Source organism: Apteryx rowi, unplaced genomic scaffold (assembly GCF_003343035.1).
Source record: "Apteryx rowi isolate R43461 unplaced genomic scaffold, aptRow1 scaffold_37, whole genome shotgun sequence".
Lineage (NCBI taxonomy): Eukaryota > Metazoa > Chordata > Aves > Apterygiformes > Apterygidae > Apteryx > Apteryx rowi.
Window position 1 is genome coordinate 24,880 of NW_020450196.1, and position 7,337 is coordinate 32,216.

At 41.7% G+C, this 7,337-nt stretch overlaps 1 protein-coding gene across 1 annotated transcript in view; it reads right to left on the minus strand.

Moving 5' to 3' along the window:
• Positions 1–6,931, minus strand: part of LOC112969814 (multiple PDZ domain protein-like) — a gene marked incomplete at its 3' end in the record, with an annotated part of 30,211 nt that extends 23,280 nt beyond the window's left edge. The window contains exon 1 of the mRNA XM_026073478.1: positions 6,851–6,931. The remainder of the gene's footprint in view (positions 1–6,850) is intronic.
• Positions 6,932–7,337: the final 406 nt, after the last annotated feature.

Consider the following 7,337-nt stretch of genomic DNA (forward strand, 5'->3'; position numbering starts at 1 on the left):
AGAGAATGGACAAGGTCACCACTGTGCTCATGCAGGCCCAGAGGCAAGATCTCTGATGATTTACAATAGAAGTTTTCTCAAAACAGACAATTATTGACAGAAGTCATTAAATATACTATATAGATGAAGATGATTCTACCTAATTTGCAATGAAAAGACATGCTTGACTCTGTTAAGATTCTTACGTTATACTTCCTATCTGCCCCTTGCTTTACAGGTAGGAATACTGTTCAGAACTATCTTAATGTCAGCAAATCAATTTTTATCTCTCAGTTTATTTTAATTCTCTTTGAATCTCCTTATTTTGTATTTGCATTAGCAGAGATTCCCTCGTCAGCTGACCTGCTTAACGCTTTTGTTGTGTGTGGCAAAAAGCTGGATGCAGACTGAAATTGCCATCAGGATGTTTTCACTCAAGACACTTCCTCTGACGCAGAATCAGGCCAAAGAGGCACTAACAGTGTATTCAGCCACACAAGGTATTTCTATATGTTGTATACCACGCTGACCCGTGTTTGCGCCTGCCTGCACTCTGAAGTGGTGAAGAGCCACGTGACTCTGCTCCTGCTGCATCACATCCATGCCAACAAGTGGGACCTGTCAGCACCAGCTTAATATYGCTTTAACATAGCGAAAGCAATAGAGAAGCAAGCACGCGTCTGTCCAGAATGCACCACATACGCATACCCATAATCACCACCACCCATTACAGATATAATTCCTGGCCTTTAGAAAGCTTTTTTCCAGGTATTTTGATAATTATGCAGTGGAGCAAATCTTGCCTGGGGAGAAATATGGAGGCATACAKGATTATTTGCTGAAAGAATGAAATTTGCTATAGTGAATATTTTTATAACACCATCACATGCTTTTAGATGCACAAAAGATAAATTTATTTCCGATTCTGTCATTTTCTGTGCTCTTGGCAAACTGTATTACACTAGGCTTATGCCAAAACCAGCCCTTCTATACATGATACAAATGCTGTTCATGCCTCAAAGAGCTTACAAGCTTAGCTTAAAGTAGATTTAACTATTTTTGTGTTTCAGTATTAAAGTTCATTAATCTCTTCACAGTAATAAGAGCATGAACTGAATTAGACCTTTTTATTGGCAACTTGAAGAAATATTGCTAGAGGAATACAAAGTTAAATTCACTTTCAAATTTTTAAAGTCACAGGTATCTGAAAGAGGCATTGAAAATAAAAACACACTTCCTTTCTTTCTTCCTGTTTCATAATAGGAAAGTGTAAAATACAGATAATGATAGCCAAGGTACATGTAAGAGCCATGTAATCTCCTACAGCATGCACAAAAGGGGGCCAACCAGCTGGAAAGCAGTTTGCAGAGAAGGACCTGGGAGTCCTGGTGGTCACCAAGGTGACCATGAGCCAGCCTGAGCCTTGTGGCAAAGAAGGTCACCAGCCTCCTGGGCTCCATTAAACAAAGCGTTGCCAGCAGGTCGAGGGAGGTGATCCTCCCCCTCTACTCAGCCCTGGTGAGGCCACATCTGGAGTGCTGTGTCCAGTTCTGGGCTCCCCAGTACAAGAGAGACATGCAGCTACTGGAGCGAGTCCAGCGAAGGGCTACTAAGACAGTTAAGGGACAGGAGCATCTCTCATACAAGGAGAGACCGAGAGAGCTGGGACAGTTCAGCCTGGCGAAGAGAAAACTGAAGGGGGGATCTTGTCGATGTGGATAAATATCTGAAGGGAGGATGTAGAGAAGATGGGGCCAGACTCTTCCCAGTGGTGCCCAGCAGCAGGTTGAGAGGCAACGGGCACAAACTGAAACACAGGAAGGTCTGTCTCAATCTAAGGAAAAAATTTTTTACTGTGAGGGTAGCTGAGCACTGGCATGGGTTGCCCAGAGACGTAGTGGAATCTCCTTCCTTGGAGATACTAAAAACCCGCCTGGACACAATCCTTGGAAACGTGCTCTAGGTGACCCTGCTTGAGCAGGGGAGGTGGACTAGATGATCTCCAGAGGTCCCTTCCAACCTCAACCATTCTGTGATTCTGTGAAAAGTTAAGGATGATCCCTTTTAAATAAATATTAATGCACTTGCACTTCTGAAATTTGACTCTTTCTGGGCTGATTCATGAAAATATATTCTCACCCTCATTTTAAGGTATCCTCCTTCTGTAAGGCCAGTTGCCAGAAAACAGTTGACAGGCCACAGCTGTGGTTTCCTAGTGCCCAGTCCTAAAACACTAAAATCCATGGGTATAAGAATTTACAAAATATAGCCATGAAATTTATGTTGACTTTCCTTCCCCTTTTTTCATTGCAACTATCCAAGCCTTTTGGCTGAACAGCCAGAAGGTTCAAAAAAAGAACAACTGACCCACCTCTAATAACTACTCTTCTATGCTTGATCATACACTTTCTACAAGGCAAATTATTCTGTTTCATTCACTGATACTCCATCTACTATTTCACAAATCCATTTCAGATAATACCTTAGAAACTAATGCTCATAGCACTGGATTAGCAAACATGCGATGCCAAAGATAGAAACTACAGTAACAGGCTTTGCCCTATAGCTCTTACATTACTGGAAGTGTGCTCAAGATACAAAAGAAAGAGCGATATCTAGGCCCAAACTTTGGCTAGGAGGTGTAGGTGATTAAAACCAAATCCGACTCAATTAAACAGCACAGTAATCACAATATACATCTTATAGCTCCTAAATTGAGTATTTCAAATGTTTAATCTACGTTTCAACATCTGGGTCTGAATTTGGCTGAATTGGAGATATCCTTTTGTACTTGGTTTTTATCCTATGTCCTTCCCCTTCCCTACTTTCTGGCTATCGCTCAAGCAGGAATGTTGTGTTAGCACCACTTGGTAGGGGAATGAAAACCAAACCACACAGGAAGGGGAAGATACTAATTACTGCTAAAGCTTCTATTTTGCCGGCAATTTACAGGAGGAGATCTTCAGTTTCACTCAGTTACCTTCCTCACACTGGCTACCATTCTCACCAAGAAAATTAAGGTGGTCTCTGGACTCCTGGAAAAAGTGTTTTCTCCATCCATATAAAAACAGCTGGAAACATACAAGGGATGTTGGGGGAAAAAAAAAAAAAGACACTTTCTATTTATTCTTCTACTCCCATGGAGGCAATTCTGTTATTACATACATACTTCCTAGGATTACAAGCAATGTTACAGAGACTTGACGGGTGTAGCCTGCCTGGTATGGCCTTCACTACTCATAATGAAAGTGACATGCATACTTTAGCACGCAGGAAAAGGGGGTGAAAATAAATAAATGCTGGAGAGCAGTGACAGGCAGGAAAAGGAGCAACAGAAACAATAAACATAAAGGAAGGCACCAGGAAAAAAAAAAAAGCTAGCCCACTGCTTTACTGACAGGACAGCAATGTACAAAATTAACACCAATCGCTCGCTTCATCAGCCAAGAGAGCTTGGACTGCACACCTCCAGATGACAGAAGAGAGAACTGATTCAATACAAGTGAAAGCAATTTGTATTAAGGATTTAATAGAAGAAAAAGCAATATGTACTGCTTCACAAGGCACAAAGMAGATTTCCAATGACTAGCTGGAATGTAACAGACAAAAAAGACAAGGCGACCAAAATTTACATTTAAAAGCTGCACTTAGGAAAAATTGTTCTGAAACATTCAAAGCAAAAATAAAAAGGCAGCTCACAAACTAATGTAAATCCTATATTAAGACTGCAAGCATTTTTTTTTAAAGTGGTGTCACTAGTCTCTTGAAATTTTGCACAACATTGAATGCACCAAAAAGATTTTAAAAGGTAAGAGCAGTAGCTTTGTATGTCACAGAAGAGTACTGTGATAGACCTAAACAGTATTATGTATTTTGAAGCAACTATGAACAGGGGATTTTGAACATTCAACTACTTTTAAGCTTTTGTACAAGTCACAATAATGTTTTAAGGGAAACTTATAATGCTTTTGGATAAATAAGCTGTCTATCCAYTTTGTTTTAATTAATAATGTTCTGTGATCCATCAAGGTACTCTGCATGAATACAATATTCCTGTTAGTTGATGCACAAACTATAATTGCAATTTGGAATTGGGCCTAAAATATAGTTACTGCTTTCACCTATTGACAAATGTGTGATGCACGTTATTCAGAACTAAACAATAAGTAGTACTGCAAAGACAACCACATATTAGGGGAACCTTTCTTTTTTTTAGGGGGGTGGGGGGAGTAAGGAAACTATTTAACAAATGGATAATCTGTTTAGAAGAAATGTTCTTTCTTTTTTTTTTTTTTAATTTAGATTAATTGGAATTACTTTCTTCAAACATTTAAAACACAGGATTGGCTTCAAAAACCAAAAAGCAACTTTTCAGCATATGCAGCATACATGTCTCACCATATATATCAAATTAGTATATCAAATCCAAGCACATCTATGTCTCAAAAACAACTATGTATAAGGTTAATATTGTCTATTTGCTTTTAGCATAGGGAATTAATGACTGTATTTATTAAATTCAGTTAAACTTAATTAAACATGTTTCCTACAATAGTTGCATCTSTTAATGTACACTTGACACTTCATAGAGATGAAAACTGCACACATAAATGAAGAAATAAAAAGCCCCACTGAATAGTCACCTTTTTCCTTATTATCTGAAAACACTATAAAATAAACACTGTGTATTGTGAAAATACAGGAAGAGCAGCGCAGAACACTGTTACAACATGCAACAAGAACACTGTAGAAGGCTGCTCAGATGCTAGGACCAAGTCTGAAAAGCCTGTGAGAGAAATACCCCAAAACTGCCTGGGCCGGTTATTCCAGAAGCAGGAGCCAAACGTACCCCAAAGCATTTTTTTAGTAAACAGAGGGCACTGAAAACAAAATGACATATTCAGATATTGTCTTGCTGGGAATTCCAATGGTGAAACAAAACTATCCTTACCATTGTTAACACTGCATGCCACCAGCATGGTATTCCACTAGCTTTAAACTGCTTTAATGGGGTGTTTCAATGCAAAGCCATTTAGACAGAAAATTTACTAAATCCTATCCGTAGATCAGGTGATTTAAAAGGTTTTTATAATGGTTTTCATTACAGTGATTAACGAATGATTAAAAAGAAAGGRAAAAAAAGAGAAATACACATCATTTACAGTGATCCGAGTGACTAAAACACTGTATGGCACTAATCCCCACAGAGCTCACAGACACAGAGACAGRCAGAAAATTAGTATGTAAGTAGTGCAGCTCTTTCTTCCCCTGTGTTGATATTGATCTCACTTTCCTAGTGCACTTTCATGCTAAGGGATGGAAGAATGTATCCAGTTCCTGAAGAAAAACTTCTTGAGAGCACAAAGGAAACCATTAGAAACACCAGTGGTAACAAGAAACTGTTACATGCATGTTTCTGTTAATAAGATGGAAGCACAAAAAATAGATGCTAAAAACAGATAAAAGTTTGGGGGAAAAAAAGCTAAGGTGATGCTGTCATAAAACTTGTGGCTAGTTAATATCTATTTAAATATGTCCTCAGATATTTTAGTTCTACACTCTTTTTTCTAATGTTACACATCTTTCCATTTGCCTGTGAGCATCAAGCAGCATTTCCCAAGAACATTTTACTACTTTCCCCCAGCCTAGTTTAGATTCTTCCCTCCCAATCAGTTGTCCTCCAAGGAAACACATTACTRATACTGATACCAACTGGTATTTCAAAATAAGCTTCAAGGACAGCAGAATTCAGACCCTTTAACATTGCAGGCAATGGCTCTGGCTAAAATACTCTTGCTGTACCAAACTCTTTCTGGTACCATAACCAGTAATGACATCTTCCATTCAACAGGTTGTACTAGCAAAACTTCCTGCAGGTGCTGAGGACCAAAAATACAAATGGACAAGGTGCTATTTTTACAACTGAAGAAGAAAAGGGGGGAGGAGAGAAAAAGGATGAAACACTGTTCAGCAAAATAACAAACCAAGTCTGTTAAATGTAGTACTAAGAATCAAACAGTCGGCTTTGTGACAGGCTATTATWCTTTCCAATAATTTATGAATGTTCTTGAAGGAAGAAGGAAAAACACACAGGAAAAGAAATTACCCCAAAAGAATACCCTTCTCTTAATACAACCTGTGCAGTTTCCATTGGCCAAATCTATCAAAAGGCAAAATTTAGGCTTACATTTTGCCCCTCTAAATCCACTGCATAATGTGGATTAAYGTGTTTAAATAAATATTCACTGTGACTTCAGAAAGCTATAATTGAGACCATAACTGCAAGAATTCCCTAACATCAATAAAATAACAGATAGAGAAAGATAAGACCAAAAACACTGGTGACTTCTTATCAGCAGTTACAAGGATGTCAAGGAGCCAGCCAGTTTTTATGGAGTCTTTCACACAAATCTGATGCACAGAACTAGTGGTTTTGGCTGGGCCTTCTGGGTTTTGCTGCTTTTCACTTCAACTGAGTTTTGGCACCAGAAGACCTTGGTGAGAACCTGGGTGCTCCCAGCACCACTGACCCACTAAAACCCACAGCAAAGCAGGGACGGCGGCCACTCCTGTCCGAGGGGTCGGTCTCAGGGCCATCGCCCAGCGCTCCCGCAGCCGCTGGCTGACAGCGCTGCGCAAATTCCCTGGCACAAGCGGTGYAGAAGGAGGCTGGTTCCCATAATCCACATCCCACTGGGGCCCGACGCGGGCCACTGCGCATGCAACATGTCTGCAGCATGTCCCATCTCCCCCTCCCGCCGCAGCAGCTCCCCACACCACACACACACGGAGGATACGGGATTTCAGAGGCGAGCTCAGCCCTCCTCAAGGAGGGAGCTGGAACCACCACGGCATCGCCTGCAAAACACACCTTCAAAAATAGGTCTCGGGTGCTCAGAGCGCAGCAGGTGAGCAGCAAGGGCGAGAGAGGAGACCTTCTGCAAGGATGAAAAACTCCCCACTGGAAAAAAAAAAAGAAAAAAGAAAAGGAGGGTGGGAGGGAGAGAAGGAAAAAGGAAAGCCAGCCTCGCAGCAACAGGAGGACGCCGGCTTTGTTTACGCGGGGACGCCTCCCGGGCGGGCCGAGCCCCGCGGCGCGGAGGGGAGGGGGGGACCCCGGCCGCCCCCCGCGGGCTGCGCCGGGGCGGCAGCAGCAGCAGCAGCAGCAACAGGCGCCGCCGCCCGCCGCCGCTCCCCGGCCGCCGCCGCTCCCAGGCCTCTGCCCTCCTCCAGACCGCCCCCGCCTCCCCCCAGCAAAACCCAGCGGCTGCGGGAGGGGGAAAAGAAAAAAACTTCGCAAAATAAATGAAATAAGCTCAAATAAAATAAACTCGAAACTTTAGCGCCGGCGGAGGGCT